Source organism: Lepus europaeus, chromosome 4, assembly GCF_033115175.1.
Source record: "Lepus europaeus isolate LE1 chromosome 4, mLepTim1.pri, whole genome shotgun sequence".
Classification (NCBI taxonomy): Eukaryota; Metazoa; Chordata; class Mammalia; order Lagomorpha; family Leporidae; genus Lepus; species Lepus europaeus.
Window position 1 is genome coordinate 15,301,038 of NC_084830.1, and position 14,378 is coordinate 15,315,415.

Genomic DNA, 14,378 nt, shown 5'->3' on the forward strand with positions numbered 1-14,378 from the left:
TTCCTGGAAGGGCTGGCCCTGTCTCAAAGAAATCTCTGAAATGGGGCATCAGAGTGTAAACGTAGGTGGCGGGAGGGCCAGTGTTTGAAGGAATCTGCCAAGGTGCTATGATTTGAAAGGGCAGAGTGAGAAAGGACCCTTCTTGATATTCAGAAGCCTGGAGTTGGGGTCCCAGAGGACAAGGGTGAGCATTTGGGTGACCACCATGTCACCTGGAGATCTTGCTGGGTCCTTTCTCAGGAGCAGACAACACTCCATAATCTTTAAAGTTGTAATGTCCTTTCCATGTATAAGCTGTCCAGAGTCTCAGATCACCCTGCTAGATGTACCCAAGTGCCATTCTCACACTGGAGACTTATTCCCTGGAGTACAGTCCTGCTTGTAAAGAGAGAAGTTATTACTGGCCTTTAGCAGCGGGGTGTGAAGCACAGCACAGTATGCCTTAGCAGAGTTCTGCAGAGACGTATTTAAGCTCTGCCTGGGAAGAATCCAAGAGAGTGGCCAAGTACATGTGCAAAGGCAGGCCCATGACTGGTCAAGTGCGCCTCTGTTTTTTTTTTTTTTTTTTTTTTTTTTTAGAATTTTAAAGACATTTGCCAAAATATAGATGCCATCCTTCTCCTTCTTTTCTTTCTAGTTATTTGAGCTTGTCTTCTAACATGAGCAGCCCTCTGGACAAAAGACATAGGAAACAAAAAGACTAGTTTTAACCCTTTCAGAAATCTATGTCTGGAAGGAGAGAGAGAGAAGACAATGTAGTAAGAGTTACTCCGGAGGCCAGTACTGTGGCACAGTGGGTTAAGCTGCTGCTTGCCAAGCAGTATTCCCATATTAGAGCCCTGGTTTGAGTCCTGGCTGCTCTGCTTCCATTTCAGCTTCCTATTAAATGCAACTGGGAAGGCAGTGTGAGATGGATTAAGTACTTGGGCTTCTGCCTTTTATGTGGGAGACCAGGATGGTTTTCCTGGCTCCTGGTTTTGGACTGGTCCAAGACATGGCTTTTGGAGCCATTTGGGAAGTGAACCAGTAGATGGAAGATCAATCTGTGTGTGTGTGTGTGTGTGTGTCTTTCTCTCCCCCTCTCACTCTCTGTCACCCTGCCTTTCAAGCAAATAAATTAATCTTTAAAAAAATAACTATTATGTTTATGGCAAGGGTGTAGGGTATATTAAGAGGCAATATAGTATAATGTTTCTAAGTTCTGGAGCCTGCATGAATTCAGAATCCAGGCCCATTGTTTGCTAGTTGTAAAAACCTAGGCAAGATGCTATGACTCAGTTTTGTAATATGTAGAACAGGAAAACTAATAGTACCTACTCCAAAGACATGGATAAATATGAAATAAGAACACAAGTGAGGCTAACATATATATATATATATGTGTGTGTGTGTGTGTGTATATATATAAATATAAATATATATATGGTCTAAGATGGTGTCCTGGTTAAATTATAGTATGGCTTTCATACATAAAGTGAATCAGAAAACTTGTAAAGACCACTAGAGATATGCATTGGAAAGGCATTGAGGCCCAGAAGGGACTTCCCTATATTGTAAATATAAGTAACTCAGAAAATAGGAGCCCAGATAAGCTTTTCTTGGGAAGCCCTTGTGAACCCTTTGATTTGTTAGGGAGGTTCCTCCAAAGGACAGACTGTCATATGACAGAATGATTACCTGATTGTTCAATCATTCATTAACTTGCTCATTCACTCATTCAATAAATACTAGGTAATGCTTCAATAAGTACTTGTTAATATTTATTAATTCCTTATGAATATTAAACCAGAGTATGAACCAAGAATTTAATATATTGATTCATTTGTTTCTCTGATAATCTCTGAGTTGGAGCTAGTATTATTTCCCATTTTATAGATAATTATACCAAGGCACAGAGAAATTGAGTAACTTCTCTGAATGATACATCCAGTGGAATCTTTGGGATGTAAATCCAGGCATTCCAGCTGCAAAAATAGTGCCAGCCATCTCCAGCTCTGATAAATGCTACCTATGAAAGCCAACTCACTTATTATTGAGTTTGAACCTGATAATACCTCTATAGAGTAGTTACAATAAGCCCAAATTTTGCTGATAGAGACCATGACTTTCAGAAAGGTTAAGTGAAGAGGTCTCAGTCTCTGGGTAAATGGCAAGATCAAGGAGTTTTCCTTTGCCCCCAATTTCATGGGAAAGCTATCAAACAAGGCAAGGTGTGCTAAATATGCAAAGGGCCTACGCTCCAGAATTGAGCTAAATATAAACCCAATGGCCGAGAACCAGAGTATTTCAGACTTGCTACCTTTAGGTGAAGGCAGGCACCTAGAAACTTCTTAAATGCAAAAACTTAGCCTCTGGGGTTCACAGCATGCTACTAGTATCAGCATCTCAGTGGTGAGGTTTAGAAATCAGTGCCTGACAAGTTTCCTGGGTGTTTTTGATGGGCAGCCAGCTTGGAAACCATGGAAACAGCATAGTAGAATCCAGATTGCCGAGTGGCATGTGCTCACCAAGTGACCCAGCATAGCGTTGCAAGGGAACCTTGGTCACACAAGTCTCAACTCTGATTTCAAAAGCTAACTCTGCGGACAATAAGCAACCCAGCCAGATTCACTGAGTTTTGGTTTCTTCAGCTGTAAGTTGAGGTTCATAGTACACAGGATCGTGATGAGAAACTAAGTGTTAATACATGTAAAAGCTCCAGCACAAAACCTGCCCCTAAGGGCAAATTTTCTTTTCTGACCAAATCTTGCTGAGAACACATTCTCGGTCGAGAAAGGCTATGCAGACAGAAGATAGTGCTTCACTCTGAGCAGTTCTAGACACTCAATATGTATGTTTTGGGTTGAATCTTTGCGTTCTCGTGGCCACACCTGAAATAATTAGGGCTCCTAAATGCTTCCAGCATCTCCTGATGATTCTGATTATCAGGTGTGAAGGTACTTCAAAATGGTCATGGGAAATGGAGTTAAAGGAAAAGTTGATTTTGGTACAAAGAATGTTGAAGTCCATGCCTATGCGGAGATCTTCAAAATGCTCATGGGAAATGTGTATTATGAAAAAACTATACGTGGATTTCACTTTTTGCACAAAAATAAAGTTATCTTTTAATTCTATTTTTTCCATGAAAATTTGGAAGTATCTTCATGTTTCTATTAGTCTCTGAAACCAGCTACCTGAGACTCTACCTATAAAGAATGCTACTAGAACACGAGGCCATCAATGTTTCATTCTTAGGTCAGAAATAAATGTAGTGGTGGATATTATCTCTACATAAAGCAACAAGAAAAGGGAAACATGAATTAGCCCCTTTGGGCTTTTCCCAGTGCAGAGAGAACACATGTGTGTTCAGCATCATTTACTGGTCATCCTTTCAGTATAGAAAGGCTAATCTGATAATAAATTGTAGCAGGTGGTATAACAGTTCTGGTCTTGGAGAGATCTTGATCCTGCAAAATATGTGGGGAGTGGCAAAAGGTTTCCCAGGTGGGAAAAATAACTCAGTTATTTATAGATGGCAGTTTATGCTGCCATGATTCCTCTCACTCTACTCTATTGTAAGGAGCTCAATTATTTTCTGGTTCCTGCAAAAATGACTTCTCACAGCAATAAAATAAAATAAAATAAAATGGTTTCCAATCATGACTTGGCTCCCCTCGGATTGAGCTCCAGGGATGGAAACTCAACAATTCAGACCACAACAACCTGAACACTTCAGTCTCTTTTTCTCATTGGAAATTAATAAAGTGAATTTCTGGGATATCTCTTGGCTTCATAGTCACCTGAGTCAGGCTGAACTCCAGGCACTGAAAAGATGAATTTCTTTCCAAGAATTCCATTTTAGATGATGTCAAGATCTTCAGTTCACAATCTCAAATGATTTCAGCTTTGTGGTTATGTCTTATTGGCAACACAGAAGCAGAACAATGCATTGTCCTTGTCTTCGAGGAGCTTGTAATCTTGCTGAGAGATACATTCTAATACATAAGATACATTTCAGACCAATACAACACAAGATATTTTCCAATGTTCAGTGGAACTCTTCAAATAGGTTCAGAGAGATAAGTCTGAATCCAGGAATGGGGTTCTTGTAGTAGAGTGATCAGAGTGAGAAGTCATCCTTCTCTGGAGTTCAGATGTTTCCTTCTAGATTAACCCAACTGGCAGGGAGGAGAGAGAATGGCTTGAAATGCCAGGAAGTATCCTGAACAGACGTTCCAGAAAAGTCTGAGCATGGAATACCTGGACTTGGTTAAGAGTAGGCACGTCCCTTCTTCTCACACAGCCTAGGGAGCAGTTTGCCCAAATTATAATATGGATATGCTCTGTATTTTTCCATTCATAATTAAATAAATGCTTGAGTAAGTATTTTAATGATGGTCTCTCCTAGCAGACTGTAAACCATTGAATAGAGAATACTTAGCCTGGTGCCTGACTCCCAGTCAGGATTCAGATGTCTGTTTGTGTTCCTTGAGTTTTATGAGTGCAAACCCCGTTTCTGTCTCTTCATCACTGTATTCCCAGTGTGAAACATCGGATCTAGCGCAAGAAAGAGCCTTGCTAACAAGTTTATTGAATTAATGGATTTTTTTTATAAGATTTATTTTATTTATTTGAAAGGCAGAGTTACAGAGACAGAGAGAGTGGTCTTTCATCCGCTGGTTCACTCCCCAGGTGGCTGCAATGGCCGGAGCTGCACCAATCCACAGCCAGGAGCCAGGAGCTTCTTCCGGGTCTCCCACATGGGTGCAGGGGCCCAAGTGCTTGGGCTGTCTTCTACTGCTTTCCCAGGCCATCGCAGAGAGCTGGATCAGAAGAGGAGCAGCCGGACTAGAACCGGTGCCTATATGGGATGCCGGAGCCTCAGGCCAGGGCTTTAATCTGCTGTGCCACAGTGCCGGCCCCTTTTAAAATTTATTTATTTATATGAAAGTCAAAGTTACATAGAGAAAGAGAAGGAGGGAGAGACAGAGAGATCTTCCATGTGCTGGTTCACTCCCCAAATGGCTGCAACAGCCTGAGCTGAGATGATCCGAAGCCAGGAGCCAGGAGTGTCTTCCTGGTCTCCTGCATTGGTATAAGGGCCCAAGTAGTTCAGCCATCTTCTACTGCTTTTCCAGGTGCATTAGCAAGGAGCTGGATTGGGGGACATCCGGGACTAGAACTAGTGCCCATGTGAGATGCTGGCACCCCAGGCAGCGGCTTTACCTGCTATGTCAGAGCGCTGGCCCTGAATGAATAGACTTTCAATATCCCCTCCCCAAACTACTTCTCCAATAGCCTTCCTAAACTCAAAAAAGATAATTCCAACCTAGGAGTTTCTCAGTTCAGAAATATATTGTCAGTCTTGACTTCTTTGTTCACACCCAACAGCAAGGGCAGCAAGTTTTGTCTTCATAATTCGTCCATAATCAATGCCCTCTCATTACCACTCCAGTCCAAGCAGTGTCCACTTCCCAGCTGGACCGCCATTACAGGCTTCTCACTGGTCCCCCTCGCTTCTGCATGGGTCATTTGTTCTCTTCCACATGGCATGGCAAGGGTGATTCCTTATGAGAATCTAGCAGAGCATGATTCTTCTCTATCCATGTATCTCTGATGGTTTCCTGTCCTCCTAAGAAGAAAATCTATACTTCTTAATCTCGCTTACAAAATCCCATGTGAGCCAGCCCCTGCTAATGCTCTGACTTCCTGTCGGTGGCCTTCTTGCTGTCTCTGATCTAACCTCTTGGTTTCCGTACTGTCCTGAGCAGCTAGGTAGCATCTCTCTTCTCAGCGTTAGATCTTGCTATTGCCCTGTCTGGGAGGCTCCTCCTCACACATGCACACAGCTCCCTCCCTCCTTCTTCTCAGGTCTCCAATCCAGTGTCACTTTCTGGGAGACTTCCACTGACTGCCCTTTCTAAATTAGCACCCTGACCCTTCCCGCACTCACTGTTCCCTTACCATTCTTTCTTTATCTTCACAACTTTTAAGGGCATGTGTGTCACAGTATACAAAAGGATTTCAACAAGTTAGAGGAAATGGAATTAAAAGATAAATTTATGTTTGTGAAAATTTTTTGAAATCATGCACAAATTTTTATAATACAAATTTCTGTGAACTTTTTGAGGACCTCTTGTAGGCATAGATTTCAACACTTTTTTGTATCAAAATAAATTTATCTCTTGACTCCATTTTTTTTTTTTTTAACTTTTATTTAATGAATATAAATTTCCAGTGTACAGCTTATGGATTACAATGGCTTCCCCCCCCAATAACTTCCCTCCCACCCGCAACCCTCCCCCCTCCCGCTCCCTCTCCCCTTCCATTTGCATCAAGATTCATTTTCAATTCTCTTTATATACAGAAGATCAATTTAGTATAAAGATTTCAACAGTTTGCACCCACATAGAAACACAAAGTGAAACATACTGTTTGAGTACTAGTTATAGCATTAAATCACAATGTACAGCACATTAAGGACAGAGATCCCACATGAGGAGCAAGTGCACAGCGGCTCCTGTTGTTGACCCAACAAATTGACACTCTAGTTTATGGCGCCAGTAACCATCCTAGGCTGTCGTCATGAGTTGCCAAGGCTATGGAAGCCTTCCAAGTTTGCCGACTCTGATCATATTTAGACAAGGTCATAAAAGACAGAGTGAGGATAGTAACCAATGATCCTAAGAGTGGCATTTACCAGGTTTGAACAATTATACAGCATTAAGTGGGGAAGAGGACCATCAGTACACACATGTTGGGAGTAGAGCCATTGGTGATAGAGTAGAGGTTATGATTACAAAGGAATGAGGCCCAAGTGCACTAGACAGGGCCTAGAACAAAGGACAGAGTCATTATTAGAGGAGCTAAGAAAGGTGCTGTCTAAGCTACAAGTAATTTTTCTGATTGAGAGGCAAATAGAACCTGATAGAAGGGGCTTGATAATAATCTGGTGGGCTTTAGGCCTTGTAAATTCAGAGGCCCAGACCTATCTATCTCTTCACATGGGGTATATCCTAAGGGAGGTGTGAACCTCCTAGGGGAAGGCACTCTGTTGACTTTCATTACTTGGCTGGCCTGGGAGGAGAGCTGGCCAGGTAAAGGCAGGGGGCATCTCTAACAAGAAGTTTACAGTTCTGCCTGCAATGTTGCTGACCCTACTTGACCATCCCCTCAGCTGCAGTGGTCACTTTGGAAGTTGGGCTGAGTGAAGGGCTTTTCAGCTTAGAGCCAATAAGATCTGTGGCTCTGACCTGGGCATCCTTCGACTCCAGGGCAGGTCCATTTCCAGTGATCCAACTCTTGCCAGAGCTGCCAGGGCTCTTCACAAGCTGACTTCTGCTGAAGCCCAGGCTTACCACATTGAAAGCCACTGCAGTGGACTGGCCTGTTGGGTCTCCTTGAGGGCAGATCACTGTACAGATCAGCCATTAATAGGCCTGTCACCCATTGCTTCTGATGCCGAGCTTTCTTTTCCTCCTGGTTTGTGTTAAAGCAGACCAGAGGATGCAAGTCAAGGGAGTGTCCGTTTCCCATCTCTAATCTTCGGTGGCCTGAACTACAAGTCTATAGTCACAGGCATGTTCTGTAGTAGTTTTTCTAAGGTAGACAATGCCCATGAGGAAAATTATATTCTCACTTTAAAACTTTCTTTCCCTTTGGTCTGAAAGGGAGGTTTTTTCTACTTACTGTATACTTCGCTGATGGCGAAGTGAATCTAGCTATGAGATTATTATTTGAGTTCTTATTTTGGCTATGCTATTGCAGAAAAATGTTAGCCATCTCTTTTATAAGGTCTAAAGATTAAATTGTGCATCCTACAGATTCCTTCATAATAGAATTAGTTTCCTACCTTGAAGAGAATAGAGAAATGAAAGAACAAGTTGGGCTTCGAATAGAGAAATGAGGGAGCAAGTCCTAGATCGCTTGCTGACAATAGCAATATCACATGAATACTTAGCAAACCGTTTCAACCATTAGATAACAACTTAAGAAAACATTTACCAGAAGGTCCAATGCCTTCTATAAATTTTAAGAATCATGTATTTGAAAACACCTCTTAAATATCTAACATGGTGTAGTTTGTTTAGCCAGTAAACTTAAGCACAACCATCTAAAATGTTTTTAGTTTCTTTCTACCAACAAGTCTAAAACATATGATACACAGATTCAGGTCCCACAAATTAAAATGTATCTTTGATTGATTTTAGCAGCTTAAATTTATGGACAATCTTATCTATAAGCCATTTAAAATAAAACTCTTAATAAAATTTCCCCATGTGGACATACAATATGTACACACATATAATATAGCATAATAGACCAATACATCAATTTTAATAATAGCTTTTAAAATCTTTAACTCTTTTTGTAGATTGCCAATTGATTTGAATTGCTTTTTCTTTTTAGTAACCTCAGTTAACCATACTTTCTCTCAGTTGGTACTGTTAATACATTATTGGCTTCATCTGTTTACAGAGCCATCCCAAAGTACTGAATACAATAAAAGTGGCTGGAAAAAGTCCATAGGAACCTATAGGAGGACAGCTAAACACAGAACCAACAACGCTTTAGTTTTATGAGCAGCAGATATTCAAATTTTTGAAAAAAGCACATATTTAAATAACCCATTGCTCTTAATAAAAATTCAGCTGTTTTTGAACAATTAGAATTTAACAGACATCAAGAGAACATAATAGATTACTTTAACACATTGCTTTAACAGAGCATCAGAGTTTAATTCTATGTCAAAGAGAAATTGAGCTTCCTGTGATCTTTTGCTATGAGGTTTCCTTCCTTTACCTTCTTTCATATTGGTGACCGTGTTTCTGTGTTTCTGTGTGTAACACATCTTTAAGCATCTTTTGCAGGGCAGGATGAGTGGCAACAAATTCTTTCAGTTTCTGTTTGCTGTGAAAAGTCTTAATTTCACCTTCATTCACAAATGAGAGCTTTGCAGGATATAGTATTCTGGGCTGGCAGTTTTTCTCTCTTAGTACCTGGGCTATGTCTCGCCATTCCCTTCTAGCTTGTAGGGTTTCTGATGAGAAGTCTGCTGTGAGTCTAATTGGAGATCCTCTAAGAGTGATCTGACGTTTCTCTCTTGCACCTTTTAGGATCTTTTCTTTATGTTTCACTGTGGTGAGTTTGATTACAACATGTCGTGGTGAGGATCTCTTTTGGTCATGTTTATTAGGGGTTCTATAAGCTTCCTGTACTAAGATGCCTCTGTCCTTCTCCAAACCTGGGAAATTTTCTGCTAGTATCTCACTGAAAATGCCTTCTAATCCTTTCTCCCTCTCCATGCCTTCAGGAACTCCTAGAACCCGAATGTTGGGTTTTTTAATAGTATCCTGTAAATTCCTGACAATATTTTTTAGATTTCTAATTTCTTCTTCTTTTCTTTGGTTTGCCTGTTTCCTTTCCTGTTCTCTGTCTTCTAAGTCTGATATTCTCTCTTCTGCTTCGCCCATTCTGTTTTTAAGGCTCTCTAATGTGTTTGTCATTTGATCTATTGAACTCTTCATTTCATTATGATTTCTAGTCACTATCAGAGTTTCTTGTTCCACTAGTTGTTTCATTTCATTTTGATTCCTCCTTAATATTTCACTTTCACGAGAGAGATTTTCTATCTTGTCCATGAAGGATTTCTGTAGTTCAAGAATTTGTTTTTGAGAACTTCTTAATGTTCTTATCAATTTTTTGAGATCTGCTTCTTGCATTTCTTCGATCTTATCATCTTCATAATCTTGAATTGGGGTGTCTTTTTCATTTGGGGGCGTCATAGTTTCTTCCTTGTTCTTGTTAGCTTGGTTTTTGCGTTTGTTGTTTGGCATGTTGGAGATATTTGGTTTCTTCACTGTGGTGTTTTTTCTTGTTACACTATGGCTCTATATTAAGTGGACTGTCTGCTTTCGGTGGAGCCTTAGAGGCTTGAGATGAGTGTGGACTGAGAGCTGTGTTTGGTTCTTCAGGGTTGAGGGTGTGTCAAGGATGACACTCCCAGGTTAGGTGTGGTAAATCTCTCTTTCTTTTTTTGATTTAAAAGGGAAGTAATTCCGCACAGCTGAACGTAATTGGAGGTAGTTAGCAGGCAAATGATATACCCACAGGAGCCAGAGATCGGAAGCTCTTTCCCAAGGACCACACAGGGAATCTCTGCTGCCCTCAGTGTGGGCTCCAATTCTCCTGCAGTCTCCCACTGGGTTGCCAAGTTAGATGCTAATCTCCTGTTATTTCACCCCTCCCCACAGAGTCAGGTTTTTCTGCTAGGCTCAGGGCTGGTGCAGACCTGAGGTCGCCCTGCTTATGACGTATGTCCAAAATGGCGCCTGCTCTGTCTTGCTCGCCTTTGAGAGGTGAGCGGAGAGAGAGAAACTTGTGTCCGTATCAGTCACTTTTTTTATTTTTTTTTCTCTCTCTTCTAGTTAGCCTGGTGAACTTTTCCCCACGGAGTTTCAAGCCTCGTTCCCTCTAGCCTCCTCTTTCCGCTTGCCTGCTGGTATCTCGGGCTATGGAGGTTTGGCTCACCTCGCGTTCCAGCGCTGGCGCGTTGAGTCTGCTGCTGGTGTCCCGAACTTGGGCTCCCACGCTCTCCACGCAGGTCCACTGTGAATCACTAGTTCCAGAAGTGTTTCCTCTGCTGTTTCATCCCCTACTCTTCCTTGACACTGCAGTATCTCCACTTATATTAAACTTTCTCTCCCCCCAGACTAAGTGTGCTTCCTGCCTATTCCGCCATCTTGCCGCCTCCTCTTGACTCCATTTTTAATGCATGTTTTGAAATACCCTCCTGTGTTTAATAGTTATTATCTGTCTCCTACTCAAGAATGTAGAAGGGGCATTCCTAATTTTGTTCAATGCGTATACATCTACCATCTAGATTAAGACAGAGTGTTTACTAGTAATGACAAATTGGTTGAATGTATATGTTAATACATGCATGAGTGTGTGTAACACACACACACACCTCAATTATTTTTTTTTTTTTAAGATTTATTTATTTATTGAAGGGCAGAGTTACAGAGAGGCAGAGGCAGAGAGAGAGAAAGGGGTCTTCCTTCCACTGGTTCACTCCCCAGGTGGCTGCAACGGCCGGAGCTGCACCCATCCACAGCCAGGAGCCAGGAGCTTTCTCTGGTTCTCCCACATGGATGCAGGGGCCCAATGACTTGGGCCATCTTCCACTGTTTTCCCAGGCCATAGCAGAGAGCTGGATCAGAAGGGGAGCTGCCAGGACTCAAACCAGTGCCCATTTGGGATGCTGGCACTGCAGGTGGCGGCTTTACCCACTATGCCACAGTGCTGTCTATCTACTGGTCCTTAAAATCACTCAGGGGCTGGCATTGTGGTGCAGCAGGCTACAAATCACTTGTTATGCCCACATTCCATATCGGAGTGATAGTTTGAGTCCTGGCTACACTGCCTCTAATTCAGCTCTCTGCTAATGTGACTGGGAAAGCAATGGAAGATGGCCTAGGTGCTTTATCCTCTGTCCCTGACATGGGAGACAGAAATGGAGTTCCCGACTCCAGGATTTGGCCTGGCTCAGCCATGGCTGTTGCAAGGAGTGAACCAGCAGATGGCAGATCCCTGTCTGTCTCTTTCTCTCCTTCTGTCTCTGTCACTATACCTTTTCAATAAATAAATAAATCCTGAAACCGTAAATAAAGAATACTGAATCTGTGCCAGGCACCTATGGTAGGTGTAAACCTTTCTTCTCCGGGATATTTAAAATCACAATAATGCAGTACAGTAGGCATCACCGTCCCCGTTTTCAGAAGAGGGTAAGTAACTCGGCTGATATCCAGAGTCGGAAAGTGGAGAAGCTGAGAGTCTAACTCCGTGTGAATGACCCCAGAGAGGCTGTTGCTGTCCCAGAATGTCTTGTCTAGCCCGATGGGGACACTGACAGTGTGTATTGCTGCCTAGTGGTTTCTGCAGGGAGGATTCAGAGAATAATGTTGAAATAACGTGCTCCTATGTCAGTCATGGAGAGTTAGGACAGAACAGTATTTACTGTCTGCAAGTCCAGACGGTTTACTCTGGGTGACTAAACTGAACACCTACCTTCAGATTTTCCCTTTAGAAGGAAAAGGGAAACAGGAGATGAACAGGAAAAAAAGTGAAAAGTTCCTCTGGAAGGCAGCCAGTCTTTCCTGTCAGGACATTTCTGACTCTCCTCTTATAAGTTCTTACTCATCTGGGGGAAGATGAGCCTCACAGCACAGACTCTTGGAAGAGTCCCAAGTGAGGAGCTGCGGAGGATGGGGTAAGGTTAGCAATGGGTGGACCCAGAGATGACTTTGAGCTTCTAGTTTTCTGGTCTCAGCTCTCAGGGGGTGGCCTCCTGGCAACTGTCAATTTGTTTGGAATCATTTACCACAACATGTTGGGTTGGAGTTTCAGATTTTTTTTCTACCCCTGAGGTCTCAGAAATAAAGGCAGTGTGATTGAGATTCTAAGGGTGGAAAGATTCTGGTCCTGCTAAAGGATGAGTAGGAGATTTGCTTGGGGTACAATTCCAACACCAATGCTTACATTCTAATGGTGGAATTCCATGATTCAGTGGAAGGTAGCATTCCACTACAGTTGGCCACTGAGGATTCAGGCATGGATAACATCTGATAAAGTGTGAATGTCAGGAGCCTCTTGAATTTGATCAGCCTATTGCATTCCTCCTGGCGTAAGCCAGGAATTCCTCTCAGATCCAAGCTACAGACATTTGCAGACTCCTGGATGTTGGCTCTGCAAGTGGAGCTGTTTAGGATTCCCAGGGAGAAAAATGTGTCCCTTGAATAAACTTACAAATTTGCTATGTAGCAGACATTTTTGTATGTCTAGTGGTAGATATACCAAACTTAATTTGTTCTTACCTGTTTCTAATTACACAGTTTGAATGTGTCAGAAATGGCCTCCTTTGCAGCAGGACAGCCATATGACCCAGTTCTGTCCAAGGAGACAAAACAGGACATTTTTTGGATATTAAGAGTAAGTTTATCCAGCTTTGTAATAGGAGAAATGTATGGGAGTCTCCCCTCACTCTCTCCTTACCTATTCTCCCCCTCCTCCTTTCTTGGTTGCTTTCTGTTTCTTACCTTTAGTGAGGTTTTGTGAAATCATGACTTCCAAATTTGGGACAGCTAACTTGTGACCATGAGAGAAGGATTGAGAGATGAGAGACATCAGTCTAATGTATAGATGTAACAAGCCATCGAGCCCACTCGGGAATCCTCACCTCCAGATGTCTTGCTGAATACAATACTTCCCTTCAAGTTTATGTCACTAGTCTGATTTCTCTCACTTTGGCATTTTTCCCCTCAGAAGTGTTCTCATCTTCCATATGAGGCTTATTCAAAGGCAGCTTTGAAGGGGTAAATTTCCACTGGGAACTAGCACGAGTTAAGGGTTAGACACTTTCCAGATCATAGATACTAAGTGTCTGGGAATCAACTTTCCAAGAGCCCAGGTTGAGAAAGCATCATGCATTTACCTTCCCTCTCAGACACAGACTCAAACTGCAATTGGCCACCTGCTGGGTTCAATAAAATCTGCTAGACTGCAAAATGTTTATGGCCAGGAACTGTGCTTTGTATACACAGGTCTTGGAGCATTAGTATCCACTCAGGAAATATTTACTAAAAGGCACTGAGATGGGAATAGGAAGTTTTGAGTTCTATTCCTGCCTTTATCATTAACTTACTCTCCGACCTTTGTCAAGAAAATTTATTCTTCTGGGCTTTACTTTTCTTCTCCAGGGTAAATAGAAAGTTTTGTATTATAACTGTTTAATTCTATGATTATATCTAATGGGCAATGGAAGTTGGATTAAGAACTTCAGCTTTACAGGCAAATGGTCATCTACTCTGTGCAGAACAATATGTTTTATTCCCTAAATCAAGTAGATTAGAAGTCAAATTAAGCAAAAGATGAATCAATGCATTATAAGATACATAAAGAAAAATCCAAGAGTATGAATCTTCCTGGGTGTGTGATTGTTGATCAAGAGCTTTACACAGAAAAATGAGACAAATGATGTTTGGCCAATGAAGCAATTAACTTTCCCAGGATCACAAAAAGTCGTAAGTAGAAGAGCCACAATTCAACTGCCAGCTATTTGACCCAAGTACCCACTTGCTATGCACAGACTTTATGGTAATTAACATTGCATGGCATCATTTTCCCCTTCTTTCATTGGTATAGAAGTTACTGAAAAATTTCTCTTATTATTTGTCTTGACTCGACTCACGTGTGTGCTTCTGTGTATATATGGTATATGCCCATATGGTGTATGTGTATTGGGTAGCACATATGTGCTTGTGGTTACATTGGGTGGAGTATGTATTCTTTGTATAAACAGCAAAAGAAAAGATTTCTTTAAAGGTGCTTTTAAAATATTA